Source organism: Ostrinia nubilalis, chromosome 13 (genome assembly GCF_963855985.1).
Source record: "Ostrinia nubilalis chromosome 13, ilOstNubi1.1, whole genome shotgun sequence".
Classification (NCBI taxonomy): domain Eukaryota; kingdom Metazoa; phylum Arthropoda; class Insecta; order Lepidoptera; family Crambidae; genus Ostrinia; species Ostrinia nubilalis.
In genome coordinates this window covers 12,453,197-12,470,318 of record NC_087100.1, presented here as the reverse complement: position 1 = coordinate 12,470,318, position 17,122 = coordinate 12,453,197, and the positions used below count along the sequence as shown (strand labels likewise).

At 35.1% G+C, this 17,122-nt stretch overlaps 1 non-coding gene across 1 annotated transcript; it reads right to left on the bottom strand.

The window, feature by feature from the left end:
- Positions 1 to 13,095: 13,095 nt before the first annotated feature.
- Positions 13,096 to 13,167, bottom strand: Trnal-caa (transfer RNA leucine (anticodon CAA)). The gene has a single exon. It is a non-coding gene; the product is annotated as a tRNA-Leu (tRNA).
- Between the last annotated feature and the right edge of the window lie 3,955 nt (positions 13,168 to 17,122).

Below are 17,122 nucleotides of genomic sequence, written 5' to 3'. Positions count from 1 at the left end.
ACGGCGGGCATTAACGTCAACTAAAAACTAAATAAAGAGCGTAATTTGCACGTTCTTGCAAATTGTTTGCGATAAGTTATGAGATGTCATTTATTCTCAGGTGATCTTTGATCTTCAGTTCACCTTGGCGAGGAAAAGGCAAAAGGAATTCGACGGTTTACGTGACGATGTTCCAATACGTAGAGTCATTGCTCCGTGCGTGCATCTTGAACGTGTATCATTGTTACGTCGTTAGCTATGTAAATACATTTGCACGCTTTTGTAGCAAAAAGTACAATACACAAAAAACAAATATTTTAGCTAGGATAAACTGTCCGCAGTTGACCGAGGCAAGGTCGTGCGGATTTTGAACTTGGAACAAAAAATCATTCCACATTTAAATGCTGCATTATGACTGCGCTGATTGATGGGTTATCTTTTCAACGATTGATTTGCTTTTGTTTTTTTTTTGTTCCACTGCATTTGCTGCCAGTGTTTTTCAGTGGGTGTCTGAAATATTTTACGGCATTCATTCAGGCTTGATTTATTTTTATTCCTTTGATGTAGGTCGTCGACTCCTTGGAATGCGATATTTTGTCACAAGTGCTTTTTTAAATCCCATTAGTGATGTTGACGTGCAATTCATTTTTTTTTTTGTCGATATTTTTTACTGATTTGAATTTGGAATAAAAACGTAACCTCATAGGAGGTTCAAAAACTGATTTTAATTCACTGTTCTCGATACCCGTTATGCACACGCCTTATATGGGCTAGAGAAGCATTGTCTCTCTGTCACGAGTGACTCAGCCCATTGTTGTTGCACAATAGTCTTTGTGCATTGTACGGGACCCTGGTGTTACGTATTTTGTAATAATTAGACTACTCGGTTCTTAATGACACATATGCTAATTACAGAATAATCAGTGATTTGTTTCATTGTGCTACGGATTTCGTTGAATACCGACTGATTTACAGAATTAATTAAACATCGACTGTTTTTAATTGTAGCCATGTTACGATCGATACTCAAAAAATTGCATTAAAATGCCAGTAAATGAATAATGCTAAAATATGAGGTGTGAACATGGGGATGAATTATTTAAAAATTTAAATGAATGGCAAAATTAATGACAGCAAAACATTAAGGTATGAAATTTTTCCCAAAGTAATTGCCTCATTCTTTGTTTCAGACTCTCACACGATTAAAAAAAGTCATTACTTACATACTGCAGAATGCAGTGACATTACTGAGTTTTTTTTAAGAATGCAAAGTATTAAAAAAGTTTTTTACGTCAAATCGCTTTGCTCCAAGTTAGGAACCTATTGATCGACCGCGAAATAGGTTTTTTTATGATAAAAAAAATCTCCTATGGCACGCGTAGGGGATCTCCCTTAACCATTTTAGAACACAAAAGGCCAAAACGAGTAAGGGTTTCATAATAGATATGCGAAAACTCGATCGCTTATAGCAATAAATTCGGCTCCCGAACTTTTAGTGGGACAATCGAATTCAACCTTTCCAAACAATGTAATAAGATCAATTTTAGATTTGACCGTTCGTTCATCCCCTGACAAAACTTGTAGGCGGGAAAAAGTGGCAGTCCGTTTGGAAATGTCAAAACAAATTAGCGATATACATGTGCGAATGTGTGCGACACACCTATATTGTCCCTCTCTTTCAGCCACGTTACTAACGATAAGGACGGATACGATATTGAATCTAATTTATCGGAGTAGTTTTCCCCTTCTAGTTTGACGTGTGGGCTACAAATATGGAGGTTTCAAGCTAGTTTTTATGATTATTAGTTCTGTAGTAATAAAATACGTTGACAATCTTATTAGTATTTTTGACGTAAAAGGTGCGCTATTCATTAAAAGTTACGATAATGTTTTTGTGTAGTTGGAAGATAATAGCTGGTGGAATTGATTTAAATAAGATTTACGGTTTTTGAATACAGTTTTTAGTACCATCAAAAAACTGTAATTGATCATGCGTGTCATCGACCTTGGTTGCGGTTTAAACGCGACATGTGTTGTCATTCCCACAAGAGTCGTTACGTAAATAGTTTTAATCTGTAATCCACACCGCAAATTAATATGTGTGTTCCCATTTAAACGTAAAATTGTGCGCGAGTTCGACAAACGAACGTTCGTAATTCGAAAGTTCCAAATTCAAAAACATCGAACATAATCGCACTGACCGCACCGTTCCAATTTTGAAATTACGGAATTGGTTATAAGTAATTCAAATATCGAATGATGAGTCGAGTGGGTGGCGACGAGTATGATGATGGGGTAAAAATTACCCCCGGGGGTAATCCACGGGCCACCCTATGTGAGTTGTTTGCGCGTGTGTGTTTATGTGTGTTGGAGGGTATGATAATAGCGTATTTCCGCTGTTCGCTGGTCCCTCCCGCTGCAACGTACCTACCTACTGTTTTGCCGATTGCATACTCACAGAACAGGATTCTTTATTACGGATTGCGAAATGTTATTATTTTTTATGGCTCCGCTGAACATTTAAGTTTCCAAGAATGAAATCTGATTATTTTTAAGGGAAAAGCAATCTCACTAGGCTTTGTAGGTACTTATATTTACTGTGTACTGCTGTTAAACAACAAAAATAAGCCCCAAGAACGTAATTGACATCGCTAAAAAGGTACAGCGCACATAAAATTGACAACTAAAACTCAAAGCTCGTAAAGTTCGCAGTTTACCAAAATATAAAGCGTTGAAACCCATTCACATTGTACAAAAATATCAGTTAGGTACCTTTTTATTAGAAGCCATAAACGTAACATATAACGTACAAAATGGCCATTAAAATGCAGCTATTAAACGCCTCCCTGAAATAACCCGAAAACGACTGTTTGCATTCGCCCGACAAATGCCGAGTGCATTTCTCCACAAAATAGCGTCATAACTCAAAATAAAACGGGGCAAAACAGAACGGTTTAAACTGCAACTTCACACATAATTACACCGAGCGTTTAGCCGTGCCCTTCGCTTTTTAGGGTTCCCCATTAAATCTTCCGTATTGATCGAACTGGTTCTTCTAGAACCCTTATCCGGCGTTGTTAATTATCTCTAAAGACTCAGAAAAAGAGCAAATTTAAATTTAATTCAACGAAACTTTTTTTCTAGTTCTATTTACGTACGGGACTCGCTGTTGTAACCCTCCTTTTTAATTGTCCCTATAAAATTTGAATATGGAACGCGCGGGAAATGTCGTCGCCATAAACGTTCACAAGCATGCATCGACTTTTGGCAAGAGACTGCTTTTTCCGCGCGCAAATGGCCCGTGGCCTCTCTACTATGTAAGAAATTACAACAAATCCTTTTAGGGGAATAAAAGTTTCTAGTTTTTCAAGTTTTAGCGGCGCTGTGCGGTCATTTTCACAGCCACGGTGCATGTCTATTCGGTACGTGCCGTGAATTATTTAAAACAATTAATTCAGTTGACGTGTTCGATTTGTAAGTTGGCAGTATTGGCTCCGCGTTGTTCCGCTTGGAACCAGAAAGTGGCTCGAGCGTTCCCACACTGAATTTGGTATTAACAACGAGTATTCGATTTACATCTAGCTCGTTAGTGGTGTATTGAAAAGCTTGTTCTTATCGAAGACAGTTTGATATCTTATTTACCTGGTTGTCGTGTATTTCATAACTGTTCCAGTTCGTAACGAGTGTAGTACTAACACAAATTACAAGCTAAAACATTTTTTGCCCTGTGAAAATTGTAAAATGTGCTTTGTTACTTGGCTTACACATTTCAAAACGTGTACGAAACTAATTAAACTCGTTAAAAGCGTTCGAACGTAGAGACGGAATCACGAATGCGTTCGAAAATCGAATGCCTGCTTTTTATGGCTTGCACTACAAGTGTTTTCTTAATTGCCAGCATTACGAAAGTGACGGGAACTCTTTGAATCCAGATTATTCGGCGTCAAATGCGTATTCGCTATTTATCAAGCGCTCGCAGCTCCAGACGCAAACTGCGTCTACACACGCGAACAACTCGAGTTTCCCCGGAATCCGTTTTCGCTACTTGAGTTATAGTAAAACGTGACCGTATTTTCTATTCTGAATGGGACAGGTGCTGTTTAGTTTAGGGTAACAATACAATGGTGTCTTAGAATGACTGTTCTTTTTGACTCTACATTTTTCTACTTATGCTAATGCATTTTTTCGTCTCCATCAAAGACGAAAGCTTCTTATTTTTTATAACTTAGGCGTTTTAATATAGCAAATCAATTTCATCATGGGAATTATTTTTGACTCTTAAACTTCCACAGGCTGTACGACATACAACTGTCAAATCATGCGAAAACGTCACTGCACCTGATAACAAAGCAAAGCTTATCAATGCGTCACCAACCTTACCTACAGCTTACATATCCTTTGTCTTACCATTTCTTTAAATAACAAATTAATGCGCATAAAAATACTTAATTAAAGATAGAGTGCACACAAAGACTGTCTCGTCTAACCAGGACGTATGGACGCATTAGTCACACATCGTACCATGCCGTGTGTACGCGCACTTATAGTGCGTCGCGTGGTTATCAATTGAGCCGTTCATACATATTTAGTTGGAATTAGGCTCGGAAAATTGGACTAATCGTGGCAACTTTCACACACGGCGATTTGTATACACTTATCACGTCACTAGTTCGAAATTTAAATTGGTAGGCTGTTCTAAATTCGAATTAGGATTCGAACTGCATGCTACGATTTTTAAATGAGTATGCGTAACGCAGTGATTAAAATTAAACAGCCAGTACATTCTTGCAGAAAAAATAAAAAGCTTACGGGGTGGTTTGGTTATTGTGTTTTAATTGTAAGTTTTTTTTAATAAATATATTGTTTTTCTGCATATAAGCAAAAAAATGTAGTTGTTTTTAAAATGTAAGTAGAGAAATAGCTGTACCTTATACAAAAAACAATAATTACCGTAGCGTGGTTATTTATCTCATCCTTTTCGTACATCTGTTAGGGCGGTAAGCCGCAGATTTGCCAACTAATTTCAACTGCAAATCCTCGAAATGAGTGGGATTTGTCGAGCCACCCTCCAGTAGACACCTTTATGTAATGCAATCGTAAGACGCTGCGTCGTTTTTTGTTAACACATAGCTATATATTTTTTAATTTAGTATAGTTTAAAAAAACCTATTTTTACTCTTACTCTGATTTTTTTCTAAAATCTCTTGTTTTAATATTCACGTTTAAAAACTACAAAAGTAATTCACTTATGAAAAAATAATGATGAAGGCAGAGGGAATAAGTCTATCATAAAACGAGTATTCATTACGTTTAGCTATCAACTCGAAGAAGATAAATATCTTTGTTTTTACAACGCATATTATCATAAAAGTAGACAACAAGGGTTTTTAAAGTTCAAAGCACTTATCACAATAATAATATCTAGAACAAAATTATAACGATCTGAAGTTTTATGCAACGGCAATTATCATGATTAAGTGCTAAAACGATGTCAAGAATCAACTTGGCGTTCATTAACCTAAAACGAAACTCATATTTATGACATCTTTAACATTCCCCATTGTATTGTTAATAATCATAATAAATACGACACTGACGGCGCTCATCAGGTCTACCAAACTACCAAGAGCTTTCAATCCTTATTATTTTAGTAGCTGTCGATTAAAATCCAAGGTTCAATTTAGTTTGGCGCTTAAACTAACTAATTACATAGGGTGAAGACGCGTCAGTTGGTAAACTTGCGTTATGGCTCATTAAAATTGAACTTTAAGAACATGTGCTGTTTAAAGTGTATTGTTGGAGCCCTTTTAGCACTCTTATATTACCTATGTTTTAGGTTTACGACGTTTCGCGAATTAACGTGTAAATGGGTGTATTAAGACTGATAGCTGCTTTTTCATCATAAAAACGTTTTCAATAATGATACTGTTTTGAGATAAGCGAAAGTGATCGATTTTAATATATTTTTCAAGATAACGAATGAGGCTAACCAAAGTAATATTCTTAAAAACTACTGCTGACTTAAGTTCACACAGCACTCAAATAGATGTTATTGTAAACCCAGCATGCATTGTCCAAAATATTATTAATCGATCACTGAAACCCAAATCCGAAACAAATTTAAATATTTCGCCAACAACAAAAACATTTAAATCCCACGGAAGCAACTTCCTTGCTCGCTTCCTGACATTTTCATAATAATAAAACCGGCTCCCGTATTAACACGTTGAGTGCGAAACCAGGTCTATAGACCTTGTGTACGTCTCGCTTACCGTGCGGCTAAGAAAATTATAGTCTTCCTTGTCGTGCGAAAGGCATAACTTCAATTGGGTCCGGTGTAGGAAAGTGATGAATATATATCTATGATGTATTCTTAAAATAGAATCCAATGATGTACCTACCTTAATACCAGGTTTTTAGACCTGGTACCGCACGGAAGTAATAAAATATCTTCACAATGCGAAACCAGGTCGAAGCACCTTGTACCCTGCGCACCTGGTACCGCACCCCACGCTAGCTGCGTGCAGCCAGTGTTGCCTCGCATTCGTAAGAAACGCACATGTCGACATGGCGTCAAGAGAAACAAACAAAATCAAAACTGCAAATTGATTATAATTTAATTTGCTACACGATTTATTGCTAATTTAAATAATATTTTTCGTGACAAACATTTGAAGTTGTAACTAAATGTTATTAAATAATATGTTTTCTTTAAATATAGCTTATTTAAATATTTATGCACGTATGTCTTATTGTAAAATATTTAGACTAAATTATTAAAACATCTTTGTTTGTTACTTTTTTAAATTTTTATTAAAACTTAATTTAAACTATCGATATTTGTATTTCACATCCCTAGAATACCCACCAGACTTCCCTACTTCAGTGCGGCACAGGGTGCATAAGCCTTGTATTTTGAATATAGCTATAATTTTTATACTAAACAAGTTATTCACGAACGGCTTCAGGTGTATGTCAATAAATGCATTATTATTAATATTCAAAGAAAAAAAACACAATATCTATTAGCATGAAGCCAAAAATAAAATTAATGTATCTTAAATATTACAAGGTCTTTAAGCCTTGTGCCGCCACAATGTAAGTTTTAATACCAGGTTTACTGACCTTGTACCGAAGGAATGGAAAGTATTAGAAAGTTACTGCCGCAGCAAAGGTGTTAATATTTCGAATTTCTTATGCAAATCTCGAAATTCCCACGGCAAAAATTTACATGCCTTCAAGGGTTAAGATCACTGGCACAAATCCCTTTGGTATAAGTTATGCGAAGAGCAGCTTTGAAAATTAATTAGTAGGGCCCGCGAGCAGCTGGTCGAATTCAAATGCAAATGTTACCTTTTTGGTGCGCGCGGAAACGCGTCAGTGGACGACGGCGCGTTGTGCTGGCGTACTTCGTCGCGCTATTATTTATTTACTTTTTAATGCTGATTTTGTTTTGTTTTTTAGTGCTGTAGAATCTGTTGTGGCAAAGGCATAAAAATGCTGATTCAAAAGTGAATTTTAGAACGTTCCTATACGATGTCTTTTGTTTTCATAAAAAGTAGGAATTGTAAAATCGAACCCTGTGTTGCACCATCTAACTTAAACAAACGTCAAAAGTCTGTCAAACTCCATACAAAAACATCGGTTAAAATTATAGTTACTTTAAAGTTAGGTGATGCAACTCAGCCTAAATGTAATAATTTATGTACCTATAAAAGATAATAACTATGTGGACATTACAAAAACTGATTTTAGTCCAAGTATAAGATAAATTATATTGTAATAAATTATATAATAATATTGTACGTCTAATAAATGTTTCCTCTGTGTACTTCTGATGACCATTTCAAATGTCAATGTCCACTAAGTTTTGCTAGGAAATCTTAAGAAAAGAAAGAAGAAAATCAGAAGAATCAAGAAGAAGAAGACAAGAAGATACCTTCAGAAGATTCTCCGACTGGTGATTGCCACTAGCGAGGTATAGAGTTCCTACGTATGATGAACTGTAGGAACTTCATACCGTGCTCTTGGGATTGCCAATTATCTACACTATTAAGAAGAAAACAAGAAGAAATCCAGAAGATAAGAAGAACTATAAATGCAAAACTATGTTTTCTAAATAAGTACCTATGTAATTTTATTGTGTAACTGTGTATAATTTGTGTTTTTGGTTACTTTTTGATTAATTTTATGTGCACTCTACCACCATCCATGTTTTACTTTTTAGGCTGGGATGCACCATCTTACTTTAACTTTGACAAACGTCAAAAATCTGTCAAAGTCCATACAAAAAAGCAAGTGGTGCTACTAAGCCTTAATGTGTTTAACTATTTTAACTTAACAGGTTGAATGTTTTTATTATGTTTTAGCCTATGCTCTTTGTAAGAAATTAAGTGGAATGATATTATATGTAACTTACCTTTTGTGATAAACTGAAAAGTGTGTAGCCAAGCTGCGGACAAAACCTAGTAACAAAATTACAAATAATACGACAGCAAACTCAGTAAGTAAAACACAATAAGTCATTATTATTATCGACTACTATATTTATAGTTATTGGCATGTAATAATAACTTATTGGAGTCAAGTAATTACAACTTTGTATAACAAATAAGTGACAGATAACATTGTTGTTGAACCGATGACCAAACCACCAAAGGGTTAAGTGCTGCAACTTAACCCTTTGGTGGCTCATTCTACTATTTAGAACTTTATTAGGGCCCTAGGGTGTTTCTTAATCCGTAGAATAACCAATTGTCAAATAAAAAAAATGGCAAATCGAATGACGGTTAAATATCGGCAAAATGCGTTTTTCGAACGATATGGTTAGATTTACTTTTAGTACAATTTTTGACTAAGGCTGAGTTACCTAACTTTGACCGTAACTATGACGATAACCGGTGTTTTTTGAATGGAGTTAGACAGATTTATGACGTTTGTCAAAGTTAAAGTAAGATGGTGCAATCCAGCCTAAGTATCCGTTTTGTTAATATTTAACATAGCCATTTCTAACAAACCTGTGTCGTGGTGACATCACTAGCAATCCAATAAATTGTAAATTTGAGGGTAGTCGAAGATCTTCAACCCGAACAAACGACGACGCGAGCGACCAGTCTGCTTGTGACCACGGCTGTAGTAACACGGCAGAGACGTCGTCAAACTGTAAGTACTCATATATCCATACTGATAATAATGCGAAAGTGTATTTGTTTTAGATGTAATTTAGTATAGAGATAGTTTAAGTCCCAGAAAATGTATAATAAATGTGGCCTTTGAGATCTTTGTTATTCTAAGTTTTAAGTTTAAGTATCCATAATGGGACGCGAAAGACTTTTTTATACCCACAACTGTTGAAAGATTCCAACTCTAACTATTGGATGCAATATTAATATCTAGGTATTTAGTTAATATCATTACAAAAAATGTGACAGTAGACCTACTGTACATCAAGTCAAATAATAACACTCGACATTGGCGAAACCAGTGTGCTTCAAATACGCACCATTGAAGCCATTAAACAAAATAATAATAATAATACCTTATGTGTTTGAATAGGAGCTATTTTGACCAAAACTATGTAATAGTTTTGTTTGCTGGAACTATACTTGACTAAAAAGTTCATCACTACATAATTGTAAAACAAAGTCGTTTAATTTATAAAAAGCAAATATATGTATTACAATTAACTTTTTATAAAATATAAAAATAACATCGTCAGCTAAAAATAAAACTCAATTCCAATACGAATAAGTTTTATTTTCCAAAAGTAGCTTGAGTTACTTAAAAATAAAAACTAGCTTTAAAACCGTTTCAAAATTTAATAAGCTTTCAAACCAAGTTCTGGCACAAAATTTAACGGTTACAAAAAATTAAAAATTCTTTTATAAAAACGTGATGTCTTATTTGAGCAAAGAATTAGATTTATTGCTTGTAACACTCGTTTACATACATTAACTCTCAGAAAAATAAGATAAGTTAAAATATAAATTATTATTTGTAACAACGATTAATATTTAAAGTACTGAAATATGTTAATAACTGTGCGATTTTAATAATGTATTCAATAATTCTAGTTTAGAATCAGTTAATTAGATGACCGGAGCCTACACAAAGGCAAGTTTTTACCAACATTATATTCAAAACTAAAAACATTTGAATAAATCACGTAATATTTTTGAACTTTTTTATTCAAATGTGCACTAAATCTGCATAAAATCATCGTTGCCATCTGAAATCTTCTCCACGTGTATGAAGTAGAGGTAAAAAGTCGATTTATTACCGTTTTCATGCCTTATACAGTTAAAACTAATGTCTAGACTGAAAATACTTTATAATACTTATCTAAAAATAGTTTGCTTGTATTGGGGCAACGACTTGATAATTTTTATTAAATGTCTCTACATCAATTTCTAAAATAGTGAACTGAAAACCAGACCTCTTCTGTTATTACTTTAAAGGCAGTCAGCCTTAATTTTTAAATGTTTGCACTATAAAAATTAAATATCATGTGAAACGATAAAAACATATTACGTAAAAATGCGTAGATTTCCATCTGCTGACTCGGTATATTCTTATATACCGAGTACTTCTTGTACTATAACCCTTTTTTTTTGCTACGCCGTAGTAGGCTGAAATTTTTAAGAAGGTGACAAAACATTTGGAGTTTTTGGTTCTACTTCTTTTCAGCAGTAGGTAGTGCTAGGGTTGGGATGCGTAAAAGGTCACTCTAAAGGGCCTAGCTGATAATGTAATTTAGACACCCACAAGGGACAATTTGAATTCCAATTTCAACAAATAGAATTGGTTTAAAATGTAGATTTATTTTAATTTTGAATGTGTTATAAGTCGTGTCACTGTAGAAAATGTGCTCGTGTCATTTAATAACAAGTCGTTTATAATTTTGATAAGAAATCTTGCGCCATATTTAGTGAGCCAACTTTAGACAATCACAAAAACGATTTAGGTATCAATTTATGGAGCATTCTTGTATTTTAATGCACTGAAATGGATATTTTTGAGCGTATAATATTTCATTGTGATATATTTTCGTGTTATCCAACCCAGTGATTGTTTATTTTATGATTCATTGTGTTAAATATATAATTAATCATCGACATGTAAAAACATGAAGGCAAACATAAATATTGTGCATGGATGCATTTACGGTGTGCAGTTTGTTTATTGGTATAATTGATCATGAAAAACATGATTGATCTAATGTCTACATTGCGGTTCTAAGAATTGGTGATTAGTGAATTGATAACCATAAAATCTAAAATGTTTGTTAAAGAACAATGAGACTTTTTCAATACAAGTAAAATGTTTATTAAAAACTGTGAAAGTTTTTCAATCCAAGTAGAGTTTTCTTTGGATATGTTTTGCAATGCTAGGTTTTTCAGTTGTATAAATTTTCACGATCCGTGGATGAAATGATCACTCTTGATGTCGTTATCATAAACTCATAATAATTGACTTAAAGTTGGCAGACTTACTTCCAGCTGGCCGTAAGTCTGCCCAAGGAGTGGGCTTTAATTTAATCAATAAAACCAATAAGAATAATTAAAGATACAAAATCTATTAAAGAAGAAATTAAAGAAGTTTTTGAGCATCGTGTCATAAACTGTGGGCTTACCATGAGTTTACATTACGTTTGCTCGCTAGCAACTTCGTAAAAAATGGCATTAAAAGTATGGCAGATTGTACAGCACCCCTAGCGACTACTTTCAAGAACTAAAATCATTGTAGATTTTTTGACGCACTCGCTAGCGAGTACACCTAACGTAAACTCATGACGTTAGATTCAAAAAAGTTGCGTAAGACTCAATAAACTTATTTCTGTTCAACCCAAATCAATTTCAGCGTACCTACCTACCAAACCTTTCCTTAATCATAATATCGAAAATTCCCTTTCTCGTTATCGCGATCTTAACAGCGTGTAAACCAAAATAATTGATGAGTTGTCATTAAATTTTAATGTACGGACATCACATCAAGATTACACTTTAGCATCTTATGACGTTGGAATAAGGTATATTTTGCAAGTAAAATGTACAGCTTGATGTGCTGGGGACTGTTCAGCAACATTGTATGAAGCGTTTAGTCAGGCCATAAAGGTTTCCGTTCAAATCATAATTACGAGAATACTCGTCAGTCGATGACTTTTATTTAATTTTGTGCAATTTAAGTGGTCAGTTTTGGGCTTCGAAAGTTTGAACTGGTTTGTTCCTCTCTTTTTGAAGTGTTTTTGTAAGTGATAATTTGTATTAGGTACTAGATATCAAACCCTTTACATAAATGCGAGGTGTGCGATACTTTTTTCTGCATGTTTAAATCTTTCCGCCGAAAACTGAATGTCACGCCAGCCTAGTGACACAATTGATTTCACAAAAAGGTTATAAAATATGTAGACATCGAAAATAGGAAATTTTCTCTTTTTTTAGTTTCTTTAAGCATGTTTTGTCATAAAATTAATCCGAAAGAAAACATTTAAGAAAAACTGCTACTAGGCAGCATTTTTCCAAAATGGCGGCGCGAGCAGCAACCATACGAGGTCGCAAAGTTGAAATTCGTAAAGAGCACATTGAAATCTATAGATTTACCAATTTTCATTACTCCCGGAAAACTTTTGTACCAAATGGACTAATACGAAAAAAGTCCTCTAGTGGTGACCATAGGCCTGAAGACGTAGTGTGGGCAGGCCTGTCTCTCTCTAGCTGGACCGACGATCTAGTGAAGGTCGCGGGAAGTACCTGGATAATATATAGGCAACGCAGGACCGTTCGTTGTGGAAATCCTCAGACCTTTGTCCAGCAGTGGACGTCATTGGGCTGAAACGAACGAACACAGCTTAGAAACAACAAACGGTTTTTTTTATCCACAATGAGGAAGCTCTTGGCCTGTATCTCACCTGATGGTAAGTGAAGATCAGGTCGAAGGTGAAAGCGAGCTTCACCCGGAATCCTCAACCACGGAGGAACTGGCTATCTTTCCTCTAACTGCCGGAACACAACAATGCTGTTAACATTGTTTATGGCGACTGAATTAGGTAAGATGGTGGTAGCTAGCCAGGCGGACTTAGAACAAGCCCTATCACCAACCAAACCGAACAGAAATATCTGCCCCCACTGGGAATCGAACCCGGGACTTCTGCGTTTGAAGCAGGTGGTCTTACCACTAGACCACAGAGGCTGTTAAACGGTGATGTCATACTTCGATCAAGATAATGGAGGATTACCATAAACTGATTTAGCGATATTTTCTCGATTGTAACAATCAAATGTTAATTTTATTATATAGATATGTATGATGATCTGCTGTGGGCAGATATAGTTATATAATCAAAATAAATATACAAGATAAGGCTTCAAGATAATAATATTATCGATCCATAAAAAAAAAAGATTGCGAAAAACTGAAGATCAAAGATTAGCGAATCTGAAATGGGTTTATCCCACGTCTCATGCCCACTACTGTATCTCTTGTTGATGATGGTTGAGAAAAAGCAGCGCTAGTAGCTCAGTCACTACATAATTTCAACCTTACGACGTTCACTGCTGAACATAGGCCTCCCCTAATGATTTCTATCATAACCGATTATAGTTATAAGTCGATTGGTAGTGGCCTGTATCCAGCGCCTTCCTGCTACCTTTATGAGGACCTCGGTCATTGGCAATTTCCCTCCATATGAAAGTTCATCTAGCCGCATCGAAAGTTCGAAGAAAATAGAATTTCCAGGTTGTGATCTCTTTACGAAAGAAAATATGTGAATTTCATTGCTCTGATATTATCGCACAAAGTCTTTAAACAGTTAAAACTAGAAACTAAACTTCATCTCACTTAAAATTAGGGGGCCATTGCGATTAAATACCTGCCATTTTTACCTTTTTTTGCATAAAAAATCTATACGACTGTATATTTTGACGCAACGTCATGACTTTTCGCATTAAATCAAAAATCAAAATCAAAAATATTTATTCAGTTTAGACCACAAGTGGCACTTATGAACGTCAAAATATTTTTATAGAAAATAATAAAAAAAGAAAAGGTAGCCTGAAAAGGTAGAAAATTAACCCTGGGTTACACCATTATATTTCAACTATAACAAACGTCGAAAATCTATCAAACTTCATACAAAACACTCGGCCTAAGAAAACGCGGGTGAAGTCACGAGCAGAGACTAGTTCTACACAGCAAAAAATGTAATGAAACCTTTTACCAATACCATAATTAATAAACTCTCTAACAATCGCCGTTAATCACTTTCTTGTCAATAACTAATTGTTATCATCTATTTAGGAAAAGTCTAGCGGTTTTTCTGAGCCATTGTTCTAGTTTTTGCTAAGCAGCCCATCTCGGTATTATGACGAAAGAGTGCGAGCGATTGCAATAGATTTTATTACTGAGATGATTGTTTTCTATGGTTTTTATCCATTTGACGTAGGTATTTCTATCTGAGTATGGTTGCCAGGTGTCCGGCTTTAGCCGGACATGTTTGGCTTTTTACGGTCTTGTCCGGCCAAATATTGGCTTGTCCGGCCTGTCCGGCTTTTGTTAGACTTTTATGTGGCTGCCGCGCCAGGAGAAAGTCGAGCTACAGAATAATGTCAAGCTCACGCATCAGGATGTTCAGGATGTTAGACCGATGATGATAGTACTGTCAAGAGCACGCATCAGGATGTTAGACCGATGATGATAGTACTCACTCGTGATGATATATGACACTAATTGGCTTTTGTGTTTTTGGGCCTGGCAACCCTATATCTGAGGAATTTTCTGGACTCAATACAACGATAGTCTTAGATTAATAAAGCTTAGATAGACTTTAAGCGCAAGAAAAGCGAGGCAATTTAAGAGCACCACTGGTAATAAAATTAATTGAGAGTAAAGTTTTTAAGTTTCATGGGACTTAGAATCATACCTTTTCCACTATTTTAAACTAGTCTCAAGATTGAATCCATAGTTTTGAGACATATCAAAATCAAATTCACATTTATATTTTTCATGATCTCACTGCAATAAAATCAACAGTTTTTCTAATCTAAAATCAATAAGATTGTATCTCTCTTCACATTTCCATACAAGAGAATGTATAAAGTTTATAGCATTATAAATTATCTTTCCAATAGGTAATCAAATTATATTGCCCCTATCTTATTTTATTGAACTAATATTTTTACACGTTTTTCATTGTCTTAGCTGTATAATTTATGGGCATGAGAAATTGTTATGGAGAAAATTATAGGTTAGTCTATTATGTCGAAGAAATTTTCTTTTCAGCATTTAATGTGTAATTGAGTATTTATTGTTATTTAGTTATTGTAAATAGTTATTTACAAGCTATCAGTTATTAAATAGTTTGAGGCAATAATTCCTTCTTATTAAGTACTTACGAGTATGTATTATGCATGTTTCTATAAATGGTAATTAATGAAATTATGAAGATTCTGAATGAGTTTCCTTCACTTTTTTCTGTTTTGTTCCCTAGTGGTGACATGAAAAGCTATAGGTATTAATTTAGGGCTTGTACGAAACGGCCTTGAAAAGGCTTACTAAAAGATAATTCAAACCTATCTCTACACACAATTTACAATACTGAATCACAAGAAATAGTTACCACAAATTTTGACAAATTTTAAGGTCCCAATTGTCTTTGCTAAACATTTTGTTAGTGTTAGCTGCATTATTAGTTAAGCCTGTCTCCATAGCGATACCTCATAAAAATCATTTTATTTTTTTGCAAGTTGGCATTTAAAAAGCACTTTTACACGTCCCAGTATTAACCCTACCACTGCTTCGTGACAATAAATGGGCCAGTGCTGAGAAGAAGCAGCGCAAGAAACTCAGTCACTATCACGGGACGATTCCCACCTCTCGTTCCCACCGCTGCAACTCCTGTGTAGCCAGGATCTACAGCTTGACCGCCAATAAAAATCCAACCAGTGAAAGTCAAGTTTGTCCCGGGGGAAAGTTAAGCTGTCATTGGACCCGCAACGAAGGAAACTCAGTCCCTATGGTTAGCCTGTTTTTCAAGGGTGTACAGTTCGTTAGTTACCAGGCGAAGACCTTGCTCTATGGGCACTCTAACTAGGTAAGATACAACTAATTGTAGATTTCAAGTCCCTCGACGGATTCCCAAACTAATATACTTGGAACCAAAACTGGTCGGGGTCAATGATCTACACTCATTAGTTTTTGATCACGCTTGCCCAGCACACATAACATCTTATCCCTATAGCAAAAAAATCACAAAATTGTACTCCATACGGAGACGAATACGGTTGAAAATCCAACGGGTGGTGAAAGAATTTTTTATAATACAGGTACTCTAAAACAGGTTTTGTTCTTTAGACGGTCGAAATGATAAAATTCCACGTTGGTTCGTGTAGATTAGGAAATATCTTCGGCTGGCTATAAGTTTCGAATGTTTAGTACCTCGAGGGGCAGGCCGATAAATTTTGGTAGATTATAATAATAGTTACCGGACCGAGGTGGAATGTCTGGAAGGTTCCGTAGCGGTATTTGTTGGTATCGGGTTTTGGGTAACGTTCAGTTGGTTGTTTTTGATCGAAGTTTGTCTATTATACACTTTTTATGCTAATTGATACTGATATTTTATTTTAAAATCCGACCAGAGTTTGGGTAGATACCAAAGCGTATACTTTAAATAAATTAAAATAGAATTTAGGTATTATTATCTTGTATCATTCTTCTAAGTTCCATTACATCTATACCAAATTCACCAGTTACCTACTTCATACTTGTAAATGAACTTAGACAGAGTTACTTCAATACATTCTAAAAAATTTATTTTGGACGAAAGCGACCAAAATAAACTTCACCTTCAGCACCCGTCAATCGCATAAATGTATGAGTTATTAAAATTCTTAACTGTTTATTGCTATCTAATCACCATAGCATTGTTACTTGTCTTGTTACTTAGCCACTCTTAGGTCCTCTGAAATTCTAAAATCACTGAACTAGTGGCTATTTGTTACCACAGTGTTACCAGTGAATCACTGAAGTCAGATTACCAAACAAAGCTGATATTACCAAACTCTGGCCAGAATGGTTAATACTTACCAATTGAATGCAAATATGATCGCACGCGCATTCTCTCACGCACACTACACACTACGCGGGGCAC